This window comes from Pantherophis guttatus, chromosome 2 (genome assembly GCF_059756535.1).
Source record: "Pantherophis guttatus breed Tessera chromosome 2, ASM5975653v1, whole genome shotgun sequence".
Taxonomy (NCBI): Eukaryota; Metazoa; Chordata; class Lepidosauria; order Squamata; family Colubridae; genus Pantherophis; species Pantherophis guttatus.
Window position 1 is genome coordinate 166,998,049 of NC_142064.1, and position 18,737 is coordinate 167,016,785.

Consider the following 18,737-nt stretch of genomic DNA (forward strand, 5'->3'; position numbering starts at 1 on the left):
CTGGATTATTGCAATTCACTATATATGGGGCTGCCCTTGAAGACCATTCAGAAATTTAGGATGCTGCAGCCTGCATAGGAGAATACCAAGGCCTTCTCCAGGAACTGCAGTGGACCTCACTCCATTCCTAAGAGGTCCGTAAAGGGGGCGTGCATAAGTGCACCAGCGTGCCTACCATCCCTGTCCTACTGTCCCCATTTATTTGTATTCATTTCCTTCGTTCATGTCCATGTTCATATTCATACCTGCTATCTTGTACATGTTTGACAAACAAACAAACAAACAAATAGAGTTGTAAAGCCCTATTCAAAACCCAAGAATCTCCAAGACTGTTTATTCAGTGAAATCATGGAGAAAAGAATTGTTAATTAATATTATCTTAATACTAATTAATTATTAAGAAGGATGACATCTTTAGGGGCTCTGTTCTAAGCCTTCTTGGTGAAGGTCTCCTTCTTTGGAATAACTTTTCCTTTGCATATTTGGACTGCTTTCTTTTCATTATGCTTCTGAAGAACAAGACTAAAAAACTGGCTCTTTTGGAGGATATCTGAGGTCAAGATGGAAGTTTGTATTTCTCTGCAGTGTTGTTAGGGATCGTTAGGGATGTTAATTATTTTTAGTTCTTATTGCTATTAATCCTATTAGGGGATTTTGTAACCCACTTGGTCTTTTTCAATTGATGTTTAGAACATGGTAAATAAATAAACTAAAATCTGAGTCTGAAGCTTGGAGGAGTTTTGTCTAACAGCTTAGAACCACTTCATACTTCATGAAGCAATATGTCCCTAAACACCTTGGTAATGTGCCAGGAAATTATGGCCAATGACAGGTTACAATCTCTGACACTTATTCAAAGTGTTTAATGGAACATGTTTTTCCTCACACTTCATGTATTTATTGCAGGAAATACTAATGTTGTGCCAATGTGTCCAGCTGTGATGAACAGCAAAATGCATCTAGCATCCTTCTAGGAGGAATGGCTGATTTTCAGTTGCCCAGCAAAATATTTAATCTCCACGCACTCTAAGTTTCTTTCAGTATGTCTATTCTCAACCTTTTTCTAGCAGATGGTGTAGACTGGTCAATGTTTTACCCCAGAGGAAGTTAAACACTCACAGGAGCTGACATGCTTTGAAGTTACAATATCATGAGATGAAAGATGGCCAGGCCATTCAGAGTGAGACCTGAGGGGATGCAACAGTTGCACAGCTGGCAAAGAGGTGACCTTTGAAGAACTGCCCAACTTTTCCATTTGCAAACAGGACCAGATTTTTAAATACTTGTCTAATTTAAAGAAAATCCAAATTTCTCTATACGTCTTTAAAAGAAGAAACGGAAGTCATATTTGTTTGGCTAGTCTTATGTGCATGTCCAAGGACTATAGCCTATTATTTAGTTGTGGGGTTTGAAGCTCATAAACCATTTTGTAATAAGAGATAAAGCCAGCTTCATCTAGGAGGATTAGAGTGTTAATTTTGTCCTTCTTTGCCCTTCATGGACCTTCCTGCATAAATACAAAGAGCAAGTGATTCAGGAACCTGATACAGGGTACCCATTAACTCCATTTTGCCTCGGTGTACTTTGCTGGTCAGGCATTAACATTTTCCAAAAAGCTCAACTTCAGCTTAGGCATTCAGAAGGACTTTCAGCATTATTACCAGTGAAAACATCTTAAGACAAACAATTGCTATGGTGTTCTTCATTAATTTAGACAAAATGCAGGCGTTTCCCTGTTCTTACTATTCAAAAATTCAAGTGGCCCCATCTGTCCCCAACCTCTGCACGACCCTGAAAAAGGTGGTGTCCCTTTAAGGTTCTTAACAAAACAGATAATATAGATTTCTCATGTTTCTCAGTCTTGTCCAGAAGCCAGAAAAAGACAGGCTGCTTCACTGAACAGCAGCAATGGGTAGTGTGAAGTGCTTCCACACCATTTCTGAAACATGCACAGCCCCTATAGCCAAGCAGATGGATGAGAGCAGAGGTGGGTTTCAGCAGGATCTGACCAGTTCTGGAGAACCGGTAGCGGAAATTTTGAGGAGTTTGGAGAACCAGTAAATACCACCTCTGATTGGCCCCTCCCCCATCTATTCTCTGCCTCCGGAGTCCCAGCTGATCAGGAGGAAATGGGGATTTTGCAGTAACTTTCCCCTGGAGTGGGGAGGGAATGGAGATTTTACAGTATCCTTCCCCTGCCATGCCCACCAAGCCATGCCACGCCCACCAAGCTATGCTCACAGAACTGGTAGTAAAAAATTTTGAAACCAACCACTGGACCAGAGACATAGCCAAATATAGGGCAGATTCCCCTCTCTCTTTCTAACATATATAAACCACTGTAGAGAAAGAGAGAGTATATGAATGTAAAGGATATTTTTGCTGTTGCCAAACACATTATATTAGTTGCACACAAAACAAAACTAAACTTTCTAGAAAAACCCTTGTCTTTGCAAATTGATTTTTCTAATCTTCTTTTTCTTGTATCATTGGTAATCTTAAAGTTATGATACAGAGAAATTAAGCAATAGTAATATTTTATTATAGTTCAATCCTATTTTTCTTGTCAGAAATTTCAGGATGACTTAATGGTCTGCCATCCTTTTTAGATAAAGAACATATCAGTTTAAACTTTCAATTTTTCATAAACTCAGACCGATTATCAAGCTAATATTATTTGTTATGCCTTCACATCAGTGGTAAAATCTAAATTTTTTTACTACCAGTGGGCTTGGCTTGGTGGGTGTGGTGTGGCTTGGTGGGCGTGACTTGGTGGGCATGGCAGCAGAAGGATACTGCAGAATCTCCATTCACACCCTACTCCAGGGGAAGGATACTGCAAAATCCCCATTCCACCCCACTCTGGGGCCAGCCAGAGATGGTATTTGCCAGTTCTCCAGACTTCTCAAAATTTCCGCTACCGGTTCTCCGAACTGCTTAAAATTTCCGCTACCTGTTCTCCAGAACTTATCAGAACCTGCTGGATTTCATCCCTGCTTTACATGTGTGGTCTGCCCACAGACTTCAGTACAGATCTGTACTTTCTGTCTTTAAGTGTAACAAAAAGCATCCCGAAACAACTTTAAAAATAATAACCACAACATACTTACCATACATGCTTACAAGGCAAAGTTGCTAATATGTGGTGGAATGTAGTAAAGACTTGCAGGAGGGAGAGTATGTCTGTCCTCTGGAAATTAGCCCCTCCCTCCTGTGACCCTTGATTACATTCCACTACATAATATGGAATTTGTTACTGGCACTGATTATATATGGCTTATTTAAAAGTCTATATGTAGTCTATAATCAAGTTATAGCCAAGTATAGGAAAACTGTCCCATGTTTTCATATTTTATATTGGGTATTGCTATTTTGGAAATTGAATCCTGACTAAATCCATTCAGGATGACACAATCAAACCGCACCTTCTGGTTTACCATCTTAATGGTGTTGTCCTGTGAAATCAAAAGTATATATTTGTACCTCTTTGCTTTTTCAACCCAATCAACAAACTGGGGCAAGATGACGAAGAGGTGATCCTTGTCTCATGCTGAGCTATGGCTTTAAGGACCTCTACACCCATGTTCAAGAGATCCCCAGCTAAAAGATGAAGTGTCCTTAGCAGAGGAACCTCATTTGGTATCTAAGTATGTGCTCCTATCCTGGGACCATCAATTCCTTCCCAAGCACGTCTTGAAGGAACTAGGAGTTCAGTTAAGCTATTTTTACATGTGCAATTGTCACTGTTCCCCAGGGTAAGGTTTCGGGCACAAGCAGCTTCTATTTCGCTGACTTGTTATTACTTCTGATGGATGTCGAGGCTCTTGGGAGAGTGAGTGAACACAGCATATGTCTGCCAGCTGCAGAAGGAACATGATCTGGGCCAAATATAAGAACTCTGGGAATTATCCATTTGTTTTATACCTTACCAGTTCATTTAAAGCAACGATACTCATATAGCTCAGTGCCTGCAGGATAGATCTCCTTTGAATAGATCTTGCTGCTGTGCTATAATGCCTAGGGCCTTCTTTGGTCACACAACTCTTAATACCTGTTAGATGAATGATGGTTTATGTAATAATAAAGAATATGGGAAACTGAATGAAAAAGATAGGAGGACTTCTTTCAGGCTTATCTTCACATGCAAGAATATATCCAGAAATGGGGCTTTAAAAGGACTTCTTATCAAACTTCTGTGCCTGTAAAAAGTGAAAATAAATATCTAGGAAATGTGTTGCTTAGAAACATGGGGTGACCTTTAGCTCTCAAATGCCAAGCAGATATGATTTCTTTGAGAGGGGCTTTAAGTATTCTTGCTATAATCTTTCTAAAAGAGGCTAAAAAAGGCTAGTACACATGTATTTCATATTTGGTGATAAATGGGAAACTAGATAGTTATTTGCTAAATATAATATTACCATGGTAGATAATTTTTTTGATCATCAAGGGCCTTGGTCATAATTTAGAAGGTATTTGATACAGTAAAGGAAAGGTTACACAATCACTGTCCACTCCATAATTATAAGGTGATGGTTTTTTATACCTCTACTCATCCATATTCTGCTGAGTTTCCATGACCAACTGTCCCATAGTTAATGTTTAGTAACTCATTTTTCCCATACCACTGGGAACCCTAATCTTGAGCACTGAGTTGGCACAATGCACTGAGCTAATATATGACTGGCTAAGTTGTGATTCAATGCATTATACAAACACTGCATAATTTAGTCCAGTGTTTCTCAACCTTCCATTCCCAGAATCCTCTAGCCAATATCTGGCTGGGCATACTCAATAGGAAAGTTGCTGACATTAAAAAAAAAAAACTAGTTTAGACTAGTGGTTCTCAACCTGTGAAAATGTTATGATTTAAATCTTGAGTTAGACTTGGTGGTCTGTGGCCATGATCCGTGGCCACAAAAATTATTTAAAGGGAGTCTATGGTGAAGAAAAGGTTGAGAACCATTGGTTTAGACCAGTGTTTCTCAATCTTGGAAGCTTGAAGATGGGTGGAGTTCAACTCCCAGAATCCCCCAGCCAGCGCTGGTTTAGACCATTACCTGAATCTGAATTTGCCCTTCTTTCTTTATGATCAAGGAATTATCATTCACACCAATAGAATTTCAGATCAATAGAATCAGACCCATGGGTTCTCCAATTCTAGATTCAATAGTGCTGCTTACATCTTTAGCACATGGACAAGCTCCTCTCTCAGTTTGTATCAGGATGAAAACAGGAATAAGTGTCCACCCTTACCTTAATTGAAAAATTATAAGAGTTCTAGCATAAATGAAAAAAAATTACTTGTATCAATTCTCTTGTCAATTTAGACTTGTGTCCTTGTGTCCTACTATATCCAGGTAATGTCTGAACTAAGCAACCAAAGGGGAAAACTATGATTTCTACTAAAAATCATGCTTATTGGCACATACCAATTGTTCAGCTTCTTTGACAAATGTAAAAGAAATTCCCTCAGGGAGTTAAGGAAGGGATCTGTAAAAACTGGGCAGACACACATAATATATGTTGTCTACTTGTTCATTTTTAACTCAGTGGTTGAAAGATGTCACAAATCATAAAGTAATGTTTGTTGTGCAGCCAAGCCGGGAGAGGGGGAACAGGCTTTGTTATGGTAGCAAAATCCTCATTCTTCCTTTGCCTGAGGGAGCACAGCTTTAGCTATTTAAATCCACTCCTCTTTTGTTTGCACAAGACTCTAGGAATAGGCATACTGGGAAACCCATCTGTGTGTGTGTGTGCCCCAGCATTGTTTCTAAAAACCTTCCAGGCATGATCTTTGTCTCCTCACTTCAATGCTGGAAAATACGCCAAGTGTACACAGGGTGCCCCAACTACCTTGGGTTTTTTGGTAGAAAAATCACATGCAAATATAAAGTCCACTGCTAAATCCAAGCAAAATTACTTGAATTCCATTAATCTCAAATATTACATTGGAAAAAGGATTATAGATGGGGTACTAGCCTGACACCGAGTAAACTTTGAGAACTGTTGCTAAATTAAAATGATCTTATTTGTCTAGAGTTGTTTATGTTAATACTTAGATATTAAGAGTACAACCTGTGTTGGGGTCTGTCAACCTTGCAAGGTAAACCAGACAGGAAACATAGTAGATGACCAAATTCTACTTTATTGTAAGGCTACATTATCAAATTATTGCAAGTCTGAAAGTACATTTCTCCCCCTGTCCATTTTACAGCACATGTAATTAGGGAGAGTCCCTTCTCAGGCACTTGCTCTGTCCTGCCCACATTCCTGCTGAAGGCTAAACTACCTTTTTTCTGACAAGTTCCTTAGTTGCATCTCTTGCCCTTATCTCCCAAGTTCATTCCCACATACCATTCCAGTTATAACTTTTTAGACTTTTTAAAAATTTCTTCTTTAAGATTTGTTGTTGTGTTGACTGTTCCTGACATTAAACTGGCAGGAATAGCCAACACCCCAGAAGACAAGCTCAAGATCCAAAAAGATCTTGACAGACTTGAACAATGGGCCCTAGCCAAAAACATGAAATTTAATGTGGAGAAAAACAAGGTTTTATACCTAAACAGGAAAAACCAAAGATACAAGTACAGATTAGGTGAAATCTGGCTCAAAAACAGTAACTCTGAAACGGACCTTAAAGTCCTAGTGGATGATCGCTTAAAACATGAGCCAGCAGTGTGTGGCAGCAGTCAAAAAAACCCTAATAGAATCCTTGGTTGTATAAACAGAGGCATAGAATGAAAATCATGTGAAGTATTTGTACCGCTTTATAAATCCTTACTATGATCATACCTGGAATACTGCATCCAGTTTTGGTCACCACATTACAAAAAGAGAGAGACAGAGAGAGAGACTTTGGAAAAAGTGCAAAGAAGAACAACTAAGATGATTAAGGGCCTGGAGACAAAAAAAAAACATATGAAGAATGGTTGCAGGAATTGGGTATGGCCAGTCTAGAGAAAAGAAGAACTGGGGGTGACATGATAGCAGTGTTCCAATATTTGAGGGGCTGCCACAAAGAAGAGCGGTCAACTTATTTTCCAAAGCACCAGAAGGCAAGACAAGAAACAATGGATGGAAACTACTCAAGGATAGAAGCAACCTGGAATTAAGGAGAAACTTCCTAACAGTAAGAACAATTAACCAGTGGAACAGCTTGCTTCCAGAAGCTGTGACTGCTTCATCACTGGAGGTTTTAAAAAAGACTGGACAGCCACATATCTGAAATGGTATAGGATCTCCTGCTTGAGTAGGGGGTTGAACTAGAAGGTCCAATCTAGCTCTATTCTGATTTTTTTAAAAATTAATGTAATAAGGTTCTCTTCACAGACACCCTTCCTTCCCCCTTCCTTCCATCTTTATACCCAACAGTCTACTTTCATAATTTCATAATAGGAAGGCTTTTCCTTCTATGCTTTGAAAATAAATATAGAAAAGCAATTTTCTAATGCCAGAGGACGATGGCATATGCTCAACATGCTTGAAAATAAATGCCTAAGAAAGAAAATGGCTAAGCTATCTTGTCAGGCATTTTAGGTGTTAGTAGATAGAGTAACCTCTAAATGCATGGGCTACTACCCTTGATTAGCACATGAGTGTTTATGCTTTTGTTCATTGTTGTAAGGCCAACAAGGATCAAAGTCTGCACATATTCTGGCTCTATCTGGGTTGTGAATCAGCCAAAGGCATCCCTTTTGGAATAGCTTCAGAACACAGACATAAGGCCGAGTCCAGACACAAGTCCACTAGGATTGTTTGAGGATATTTCTAATGCCTCTATCTCTATTAAAGAGGGAGGTACTCACATAACAAGGACGTTTGGCACTCCAGTGTTTGGCTTCCAACATAATGCAAAGCATCCAGATGATTTTCTCTACAACATGGGCAAAGCCCAAGCAAGCTATGTACACACTTCCTAGCCGGTGTCAACAAAGTCCAGCTATTATTGCTTATCATCTCTTGTGAATGAAGCATAGCTATAGAATTATTAAGTGGGTTGCGGCATGTTGTTATTGTTGAGATATTGTTCTATTATTAGCTTCACACCAAAACATTTATAGTTTTCTTTTCATAGTGCTTTAATGCTAGACTTTTGAATCAAGCATATCAAGATGTTTAAAGAAATTGCATGTTTTTAGCCATAAACTATGAAGGCTTCAGTGAAGACAGATTTTAACATTTAACTTTTATTTTTCGGCAGCAAGTTGAGTTCCCAAAGTCTGAATTTGATTTAAATGAGGACATATAAACTTATTTATACGGTTTAATATTTTGAATTTATTCACCCTTTGCCTCCACATTCAGATGACCTTGGATTATCTCAAAAAATGAAGTAGATCAGTTAATACCTGAATAGAAGACTACCAGGAAATGTCAGGGCTGTAGACTAAATTGAGAACTAAAAAAAACCTCCCCAACAATAGTAAACCATTTCCATATACTGTAACTCCAAAAGAGTTACTATTCACAAAGTCACTTAAAACTTGAATCTAACGCACTTCAAAGAACTCAGAGTAACATATCTATCCTCACCTCCGTTTTATCTTCACACTGTACTGTAAGTGTCAAGGGCAGTTGTTTTACCCATGCTTCCAGAAATTCAGTTCTCCAGATACTGGAACATCTGTCCAGAAATTTAAAATGACAGCCACAATTCTAGGATCAAAGGAGTAAAGTTTCATTCACATGGTCATAGCTGCCATATTGAATTTAGTATTCCTTCCCTACAGAAACAGTGCACGAAAAGGCACCATTGGCAATTCTGCAATACGATCGTAAATACTTACTGAATAATCCATGATCTGCAATTTGAAATAAATAGTTGTGCAGAAAACCTGAAAATTGTGTGTACATTTCAGGCACCCATGAAGCACATTTAATGGGAAGAAATCAACTTTGTAGCCTTCTACATAACTTGGTGGAAACAAGATGGGACCTGGAACTATAATTATATTACCACATTCTTGTTTGTTAGTAGTATATATTGTTTCCAGATTGCTTATTTGTACCCTATGACTATCATTAAGTGTTGTATCTTATGATTCTTGATGAACGTATCTTTTCTTTTATGTACACTGAGAGCATATGCACCAAGACAAATTCCTTGTGTGTCCAATTACACTTGGCCAATAAATTTTTTAAATTCTAATTCTAATTATAATATTCCCTAAATGGTTATCAGCAAAAACGGTAAGTACAGAATTACTGCAATTGAATGGACATTCATTCTAAGCTAAATGTCCTTATAGGTATTCTTCAAATGTATTCAAGCTTTGCTGAAGATCATTTTAATAGCCACCCATAGTAAATCCTAAACTAACAAGTTCTTGTTTCTTACTATTTGAAAATCTGAATTCTTTAATTCTGTTTTGAATCGCCGCTGTACAAACTCTAATTTTGCTTTATTTTAAGCCAAAATGTGAGATTCTGTTTGTTTTTAAATCAGGGAGAAAACTCTTTTTGCATTTGTCAATGAAGATGAAATTATGTATGCTAGAAGTAGAACAAATCAGCACAGAGAAATAAGGAAAACAGAAGCCGCCAGCTTAAAGTGACAAAACCAGCAGCCTTTCTCTAAGGATTTATTTCCACTGACATTAAAGGAGCATAGATTGTATTTATTTCTCACATATGTTTCTGATGAAATGTTCCTCCACAAATTCATGGGGATCATTTAAGAAACTAGAAGAATCCCTTTGGTTTGATTCGGTTTAAGCCCTGAGCCAATTCAGAAGTCTCTCACACAACATTTGATGGGAAAGCCTCACAGAAGAAAACACATGCTCTGTTTTTGTGGTACAACTCCAAAATTGTGAAGAGCAACCAGAGACCTTAACCTGCTCTGACTGAGTGGAGGTATTAATGAGTTTCTAAAAACATTCCCAATGGGATTTGCAGCTTTCCAGAGCTGTGCTCAACTGTGTTTTCAGAATTAGTACATATGCCTGGAGGGATCATCCTTTCCCACAGCACGTGTGAAATGGAATGTGCAGCCTTGGCCTTGAGCCGGTCTTCCTGTAATAAGAGAATGACCAGGAATCTTGGCGTTGGGTAAGAAAAAAAAAAAGTAAACCTGGAGCCATACCCTCCAAAGCTAAATGTCGCATCCCTACACACTTCTATTACAATTCATCCAGACTCTGCACCACGAAAATGGTAAGTTAGATTTTTTTTTTGTCCTTACCAATTTATTTCGCCTGCTATGATAGTGGTGCTGAGTTAAATTAAAGTCTTTAAAAAGGCCAGAAGATGGTGAGAAAGTGGATTTTTGGAGGGGTCACAAAATTGGCTTGGTTAATTCAGGTGGTCTCTTATTTTCAGCAGCATGGCCAATACAAAGAGAATTAAATGGGCTTAATCAGAGGCATGGTAATGTTGTACATTCCATAACTACTTATTATAGAAGCAAACCTTGAGTAGAACAATTATCACCTATTATGAGTACATCCATGAGTCTGGATATAAATTAAGTACAGTAGGAGATGTGTACCATGATGGTAGCTTTGGGGTTTCAAACCATCTCCTATTTTCCAATTATGATATCGATTCCTGAAGGAAATTGATTTAAAAGCAGCAACAGTAATTTGGACCTTGTGAAGTCAAAGGTAAAGTCTGAGAAAAGGAACTATAGAGGTGTCATCTCAAATAGTTCACCAGAACTTAAACGGTTAATGGACTTATTTCATTTTTTTAGATGTATATTACATGCCTTCTTTAGTCCCGTCCCCTTCAATCAAAACTGTTAAGTAGAGTAAAAGGCCCAAAGTTGCCCAGGAATTCTCCATGTCTGAGAGTAGACTTGAATCTGGGTCTCCCCAATCTTAACCACTACACCAGCCTGGGATCCGTCTTCCTGGGGTCCAGGATTTGGGCACAAGGTTTCCAAAGGACAGGATGAAATTTAGGTCTGCTTACTCCTTGTACATCAAAACAGCTGAAGGGTTTCTGTTACACAGCTGGTGAGTAATATGACAAGGCTGAAAAGTTCATGACAGAAGAGGGAGAGGAGAAAAGAGTTTAAGGGAGAGCAAAAAGGCATATAGGGATTTAAACACATATATACAAAATATACTAATCTAACAATTCTTTTTGCCTTATTTATTTAAAACATTTATATAGCTGCCCATCTTTTGGACAACTCTACTTCCTCCCTATTTATTATACATTTACACATACATTGGGGAAAATACATGTCATCATCTAAGTAGATTGATTTGGTTTTTAATACTCTTTCCTTTAAATGTTTTTCCTTCCTTCCTTTCTTCCTTCCTTCTCTCCTTCCTTCCTTCATTCCTGGAAACTATCTAAATCCAAATCGCTCTGGGCAAGTCAGAGCCCAAATTTCTAGATATATTTCTTTGCAATATCTAGATACCACTATTCAAATTGATTATACATGACAACCAGCTGTTATTTCCAGGTTCTTGAGGACATTATCTTGAGGAGAATGACAGTCGTTTCTTTTTCCCATTAGTATTTTTTTCTTACCTCCTTTGAGAAAACACACCAATGTAATTTCAGATAACAAATAAATGATGTGAGGTGGAGAGGCATCTTTTAATGCTGTTATTAAAACAGGATGGACTGGATCAGTGATGGGTTTCAAAATATTTTACTACCAGTTCTGTGGGTGTGGCTTGATGGGTGTGGCTTGGTGCACATGGCAGGGGAAGGATATTGTAAAATCCCCATTTCCTCCCAATCAGCTGGGACTCGGGAAGCAGAGAATAGATGGGGGCAGGGCCAGTCAGAGGTAGTATTTACCGATTCTCCGAACTACTCAAAATTTCCACTACTGGTTCTCCAGAACTGGTCAGAACCTGCTGAAACCCAGCTCTGGACTGGATTACAGCTGGTGATCTAAAAGGCCTCTTCTAACTTCAGAATTCCGGTTCCCAAGCTTGTACAATTTAAGATATCAAGTCAATATTCAAAATTTACAGTACAATTTAGCTGTTTTACTAAACTGGTATTTGTATATTATTTCTGAGAATATCAGTTGTTAATTTGGAAGAAAAGATACTGTAGCCAGGAGTGATAAATTGTAGGGACCAATAAATAATAACAGTAATAGCAATTCCCAGCCTACAAGATTCAAATACATATAATGACTTTTTTCCCCCAAACTTTGTCTGTAGGGTTAAAATAATTTTTCAATGGCCGTTTTCCAGGGCATCTACAGGATTTTTCAAGCCAAATACAGACTTGATTATTTGATGTAATGATAAAATAATTACATCAGTGTTAAAAACAAAACAGACATCAGGAAATAAATCATATCACTACAAATCAATATAGAATCTCTGAAAATCTTCTAAAAACAAAACCATAAAGGACAGCAGTTAAGGCTACAAACATACATAGAAGATAGACTACCCAATTTAAATAATAGTGAGATCTCCCCTGCAAATCTTAAGGTATAGGCAACCTAGTATAGTAAAAAACATTGATATTTTAAATTGTAGCCATTTAGAGATTTAAAGGTAGGCTAGTAGCATCATTTAGAATAGAGCCCAATAGGAAATAACCAACCATTACAGCTCCTTAGAATCAGTACTATTGAATGACATCTAGGTGCATCCATCATTATTTTAGCACCTTATTTGATACTAACTAAAACTTCCAAATCATACCCAAGAACAGCTGCATACATAACACATTATGCTACTGCAATTCAGATGCTACTGGAAGATGAACCACAATGGACAAAACATCTCTCTCTGACAGTGAGAAATAGCCCTAGCTTTCCATCAGTCAAAGCTGATAAAAGGCATCTCAAGCAACCAAGCACAGGGATTAAAAAGTACTCCCAATGTATGCAATTGCTTATACAAAACATAAGTGCCGGCTGAATTATTGGACAAAGGGCCAGCTTACCAGGATTCTAGTTCACTGGCTCTAATCCAACCAATTACTGAGTTCAGAACAGATTCAGCAGCTACAAAGTCTCACTTGATTTAGATCAGGGGTGTCAAACTCAAGGTCCGTGGGCTGGATCTGGCCTGTGGGGTGTTTAGATCTGGTCCATGGCGCTACCCTGGGAACAGTGAAAGACCAGTCTGCAGTGCCTCCACCAGCGAAAATGGAGCTCCATTTTCGGCTGCGAAGGCCTCCTGAAACCCTCTGCCAGCAAAAACAGAGCTCAGAAGGGCCACGTGTGCCCCCCCCGAGCTCCTTTTTGCTGGCAGAGCACTCGGGCTGCCACAGGCGACCCTGACACGAGTGACATCGAGCTGACCATTCCCACTCTGGCCATGCCCCCCCCCACCAAGGTCAATCACAACCCTGATGCGGCCCTCAATGAAATTGAGTTTGACACCCCTGATTTAGAGGATACGAGGAAATAACATAGGGTGCAATCGGCACATTGATAGCACCTCACTTCCGATTCTCCAGTGACTTCATCCAGCAATTTATTATTGATGTTGAAAAGCATGGGTGATGATATGAAGGATGCCATAGCATATATGCTACATACTGAATCATAATCAAGCACTTAAATGTACTGTATACCCCTTACACCAAATTTGCAGGGCTAGTTTAGCAAAAGCTCGTAGAAGTTTACAGAAAGTCAACAAGATTGCTTTCATCCTATCTCTTCCCTAACCAAGGTCATCCATCAAGAGGACTAATGTAGTTCCTATACCAGAATTGGATTTAACATGAACCATTGAAGGAAGCAGTCGTAAGCCCCTCCTCAAGAAGCCTTCCCTGGATCCAGCAGAATTAAAGAACTTTTGTCCAGTCTCCAACCTACCCTTTGGAGAAAGGTTGTAGAGAAAGTGGTGGCACTTCAGCTCCTGCGGTCATTAGAGGAAACAGATTATCTGGACCCTTTTCAGTCTGGCTTCAGGCCTGGCTACAGCATGGAAACTGCTTTGGTCACACTCATAGATGATCTCTGGTGAGCCCAAGAAGGGGGTCATTCCTCCATCTTGGTGCTACTTGACCTCTCAGCGGCTTTTGATACCATTGACCATGGTATCCTTCTGGGACGACTAAGGGAGTTGGGAGTGGGAGGCACCGTGTTACGGTGGTTCTCCTCCTATCTCTCTGGTCGGTCACAGTCGGTGTTGGTAGGAGGACAGAAGTCGACCCCTAGGCCCCTCATTTGCAGAGTGCCTCAGGGCTTGGTCCTCTCTCCCCTTCTATTGAACATCTACATGAAGCCGCTGGGTGAGATCATCCGATGATGCAGGGTGAGATATCAGCAGTACACTGATGACACCCAGCTGTATATCTCTACCCCGTGTCAATTCAGTGTTGCAGTGGATGTGATGTGCCGGTGCCTGGAGGCTGTGAGGATCTGGATGGGAGTCAACAGGCTCAGACTTAACCCAGACAAGACCGAGTGGCTGTGGGTACTACCTCCTAAAGACTATGTTGATTGATCATCCTTGATTCTGGGGGGGAGACATTGTCCCCCTCAGAACGGACTCACAATTTGGGTGTCCTCCTCACTCACAGCTAAGATTAGAGCAACATCTGACAGCTGTGGCTAGGGGACCTTTGCACAAGTTCGCCTGGTGCACCAATTGCAACCCTACTTGGATCAGGAGGCTCTCCTCACAGTCACTCATGCCCTTGTCACCTCATAGTTAGATTATTGCAACGCGCTCTATATGGGGCTATCCTTGAAAAGTGTTCGGAGACTACAGTTGGTCCAGAATGCAGCCGCGCGAGCTATCGTGGGTGCACCTAGATACACCGACATTATACCAATTCTCCGCAAGCTGCACTGGCTCCCTATTGGTCTCCAGGCACAATTCAAGGTGTTGGTTATTACCTTTAAAGCCCTACATGGCTCAGGGCCAGGTTATCTTCAAAGCTGCCTTCTACCACATAGCTCCCAGTGTCTGGTAAGATCCCACAGAGTTGGTCTCCTCCGGGTCTCGTCAGCTAAACAATGCCGGCTGGTGGGCCCACGTGGGAGGGCCTTCTCTGTGGCTGCCCCAGCTCTCTGGAACCAGTTACCTCCTGAGGTCTGGACCATCCCACCCTATTGGCCTTCTGAAAAGCGATGAAGACCTGGCTTTTCCAGCAGGCCTGGGGCCGTTGATCTCGCTGTTGTGATCTTGTGAGATCTGGCCATGGGTTTTAATGTTTTAATTTTTAAATGTTTTTATAATGTTTTTTTTTAAAATGCATTGTAAGCTGCCCTGAGTCTCCGGAGAAGGGTGGCATATAAATTGAATTAATAAATAATAAACTGAAAACAGTCTAGCCATCAGTACTTATTGCATGAATTTCTCAAGGATTTTTTTTTTCTCCTGTAAGCTTCCAGGAGAAAACTTTTTGCCCAATAGAACTGTGGATTCCATATGAGACAAGACTCTGATAAATACAACTGAATGTCCTTCTTCCCCTGCAGATATCATTTAAGTGGTTCTAGTAGAGGCCAGGGTCTATTCAGAGCACTCCAAACTTCCTGATACTTGAATAGAGCTTCTGTTTCTTCCAATTTATGGTAATCCAGGAAGGCACCTTTAACTTTAATTTAAGTTGACTCTAAACACTTAATTTCTACACCAGATGTGTCAAACTGGCGGCCTGCAGGCCGGATGCGTCACGTGCACCCCAGCTCCGCAAAGGGAAAAAAAAGTCACGATACATCACATGATGGCAATGTGACGCAGCAAGTTTGACACCCATGTTCTACCCCATGAAAATGTAGCAGTCACTGTTCTACCAGTCAGATATAGATCTTAATGACCTCGATCCCATTTTTCACTATGTTGATATCATCCCTTGAGGGCTTCCAATTTCTTGATATGCTTCCTGCAGGACAGGCCATGTTCACTTCTAAGATCTTACAGCTGCTCATGATTATCCTCAAAGGCCCAAAGCACTTTCATCTTCTTAATCACACTTACCCTGCAGTTGTTCTTCCCTATTTTTCCCTGTACTAAGATGATATATCCTGCAAAGTATTTCCGTCCCTTTCATATCTTCATATTGAATTATTTCATTTCTCCCAAGCATGCAGGATACTAATTTTTCCTGTGTTTGTATTAAGTCTTGTACATTCTCTATTGCCCTTAGCAGTGGGATTTAAAAGTTGGGCTAAATATATATTTAAAAAACTGTACTGGGTTGAATTTTTAAACACAGTACTCTCAGATACATTTACAGCACAATTAAATATGCAAAAGTGGGTAACCTGCATGTAGTTGCTGTGAAATGTTGCTTTTTCATACCTTATCTCAATTTAGCAAAGTCTGAACATTAGATACATCTTTGTGATAAATGATAAATCATGGTGGGAAATCAGTACAATATTCCATTGCATTTTAGCACTTCAAATGAAGATTCTAATTATCTTTCAGACTCCTATTTGTGATTTGTGATTTTTATATAAGTCTTATTAGACTAGATATTAATACTATTTAAATCTGGATTCTTTTCAGACAAGGAGAATGTGTCATCTTCATTGTGAAAGAAGGAAAAGTGTGTCAGGCTGTGAATATTGGGAGCAGTGGAGAGTGACGGAGAAGAAAATTATATAATTGCATGTCTGCATGCCTCAAAACTTGAGTTCTAGCTCTTAAACAAATTCAGTCACCAGGGTAGAACATACAATAATAGGGTATGATGTCTTCTACTCCAACCACCTGCTCAAGCAGAAAACCCTATACCATTCCAGACAAATGTCTGTCCAGTCTCTTTTTGGTACCCAAAGCTTCCAGAGGAAAGCCCTTCCACTAATTAATTGTTCTCACTTTCAGGAAATTGCCCTTTAATTCAGTGGTGGGTTGCCCCCGGTTCGGACCGGTTCTATAGAACCTGTAGTAAAACTGGCGGGAGGCTCGGCCCACTGACCCTGACATCATCAGAAGCAATCTGCGCATGCGATCCCATTGCAAACCGGTAGTAAAGGTAAGTAGAACCACCCCTGCTTTAATTCTAGGTTGGATCTCTTTTTTATGATCTTTCACCAGTGGTGAAATTCAATTTTTTTTACTACTGGTTCTGTGGGCATCGTTTGGTGGGTGAGGTGTGGCTTGGTGGGTGTGGCAGGGGAAGGATACTGCAAAATCTCCATTCCCATCTCACTCCAGGGGAAGGATACTGCAAAATCCCCATTCCCTCCCCACTCCTGAGGGAAGGATATTGCAAATTCTCCATTCTCACCCCACTCTGGGGCCAGCCAGAGGTGGCATTTGCCAGTCCTCCGAACTACTCAAAATTTCCGCTACTGGTTCTCCAAACTATTCAAAATTTCCGCTACCAGTTCTCCAGAACCTGTCAGAACATGCTGGATTTCACCCGTCTTCCACCCATTACATCTTGTCCTGCTCACAGGTGCTCTGGAGAATAGGTTGCTCCCTTCTTCTCTATGACTGCCCCTCAAATATTAAAAGACTGCTATCGTATCATCCCTAATCCCTCTGATTGTTAGACTAGACCAGTTCCCTCGTACTTTAGCCTCCAGACTCCTTGTCATCTTTCTTTTCCCCATAGCCCAGCATATAATTTCCCAACAGTATCACGTACACAAACTCAGGAACCATGCCTTGTAAATCTGGGTTTAATTTTCTCTTAATGCCTTTTTTAAATGGCTTCCAGCCCTCTCTCAGTCTGCTTCAATGGGTTTGTAAATTCCCACCAATTTGCTCTGGCTTTGACAAACATCAGCCTACTTCCATAATTGAAATGGCCAGGCAAGTGGAAGAGTAAAAGTGTGCACTAAAGTTGTCACTATAGTTGTCTCTAGCTAGGCATCTTTGTCAAGTTGTGCTCCAACCCAAGAAGGAGCCCATAAAAATGGATAAAGTGAGATTCTTATATCATGTTTTGATTTCTTCAATATTTTTATGTTTTCAGTCCCACAAACTTATTTTTACTCCTCAAAATATTCTGTGATTTATAGGTTTCTGGGTTATGAAAATAAATCACTATTCTTAATGTAATGTAATGATGATATTTAGGAAATAATTGAAAATTGTTTTTCAATTATTTGAAATTAATAAATAATTGAAAAAAATGTTTTTCAATTAATAAATAGTTTTTTTTGTGAAGAATTATGTAGATCTTTGCCTGACTCTGGAAGAGTCAACATTATTTTCATATCAATCTTTTCTTCCACAGTTATTTCATTATTTTGCAGAGTAGGATATCAGCAACTCTGGAATACAATGTTTTAGAGTTGAGTTTAGTTTAGTTTAGTTTATAGATCTGTTTGCTTTTATTTCATAGTGAAAAGTTCAGAGAATATGTGTTGTGAATTGTACATGGCATTGTTCCCCAGAAAGGATCAGTAAAATAAATGGACTATTCTATGATGGAAAGTACAGTCCTTCCTGAAGTGGGTTTTTTTTGCTCTCTAAAAAAATAGAAGGGCATCCAAACCTATATAAGGTGTACTGTACAGTACACCAGCTTAAGAAACAGTTTGCTACTTCCACTTGCTCCATAAGGTAATCTGTGAATAGTTTTTGCATGGGAAACTAAAACTCATATTACCCTTTTCTTTCAACACTTTCTTTTGCAGTTACAAGAGTAGACCTGGTCCCAGGACAATTTTGGGTGCATCACATTGACTGCATCTATTTTTAAGACTTCATCCAGTAATGTTCCTTTATGGACATTACTTTAGGGACCCATGTTTTTTGGGAGATCAGTTACCTTTGCATCAGCACTTACCAGCTGGCAGACAGGCTGAGTACAGAAATAGGGTGTCAATGCCAAGTGGCTCCTATCCTCCATGTATGGCAATGAAATTTATTTTCCATCTACCC

The 18,737-nt window shown here is 39.6% G+C and overlaps 1 long non-coding RNA gene across 2 annotated transcripts in view; it reads left to right on the top strand.

Annotated features, from left to right (window-relative positions):
- Positions 1-10,089: 10,089 nt before the first annotated feature.
- Positions 10,090-18,737, top strand: part of LOC117660441 (uncharacterized) — a 67,038-nt gene continuing 58,390 nt past the window's right edge. For both annotated transcript variants that reach the window (XR_015732495.1, XR_015732496.1), the window contains exons 1-2: positions 10,090-10,155; positions 16,725-16,875. This is a non-coding gene — a long non-coding RNA (uncharacterized LOC117660441). The remainder of the gene's footprint in view (positions 10,156-16,724; positions 16,876-18,737) is intronic.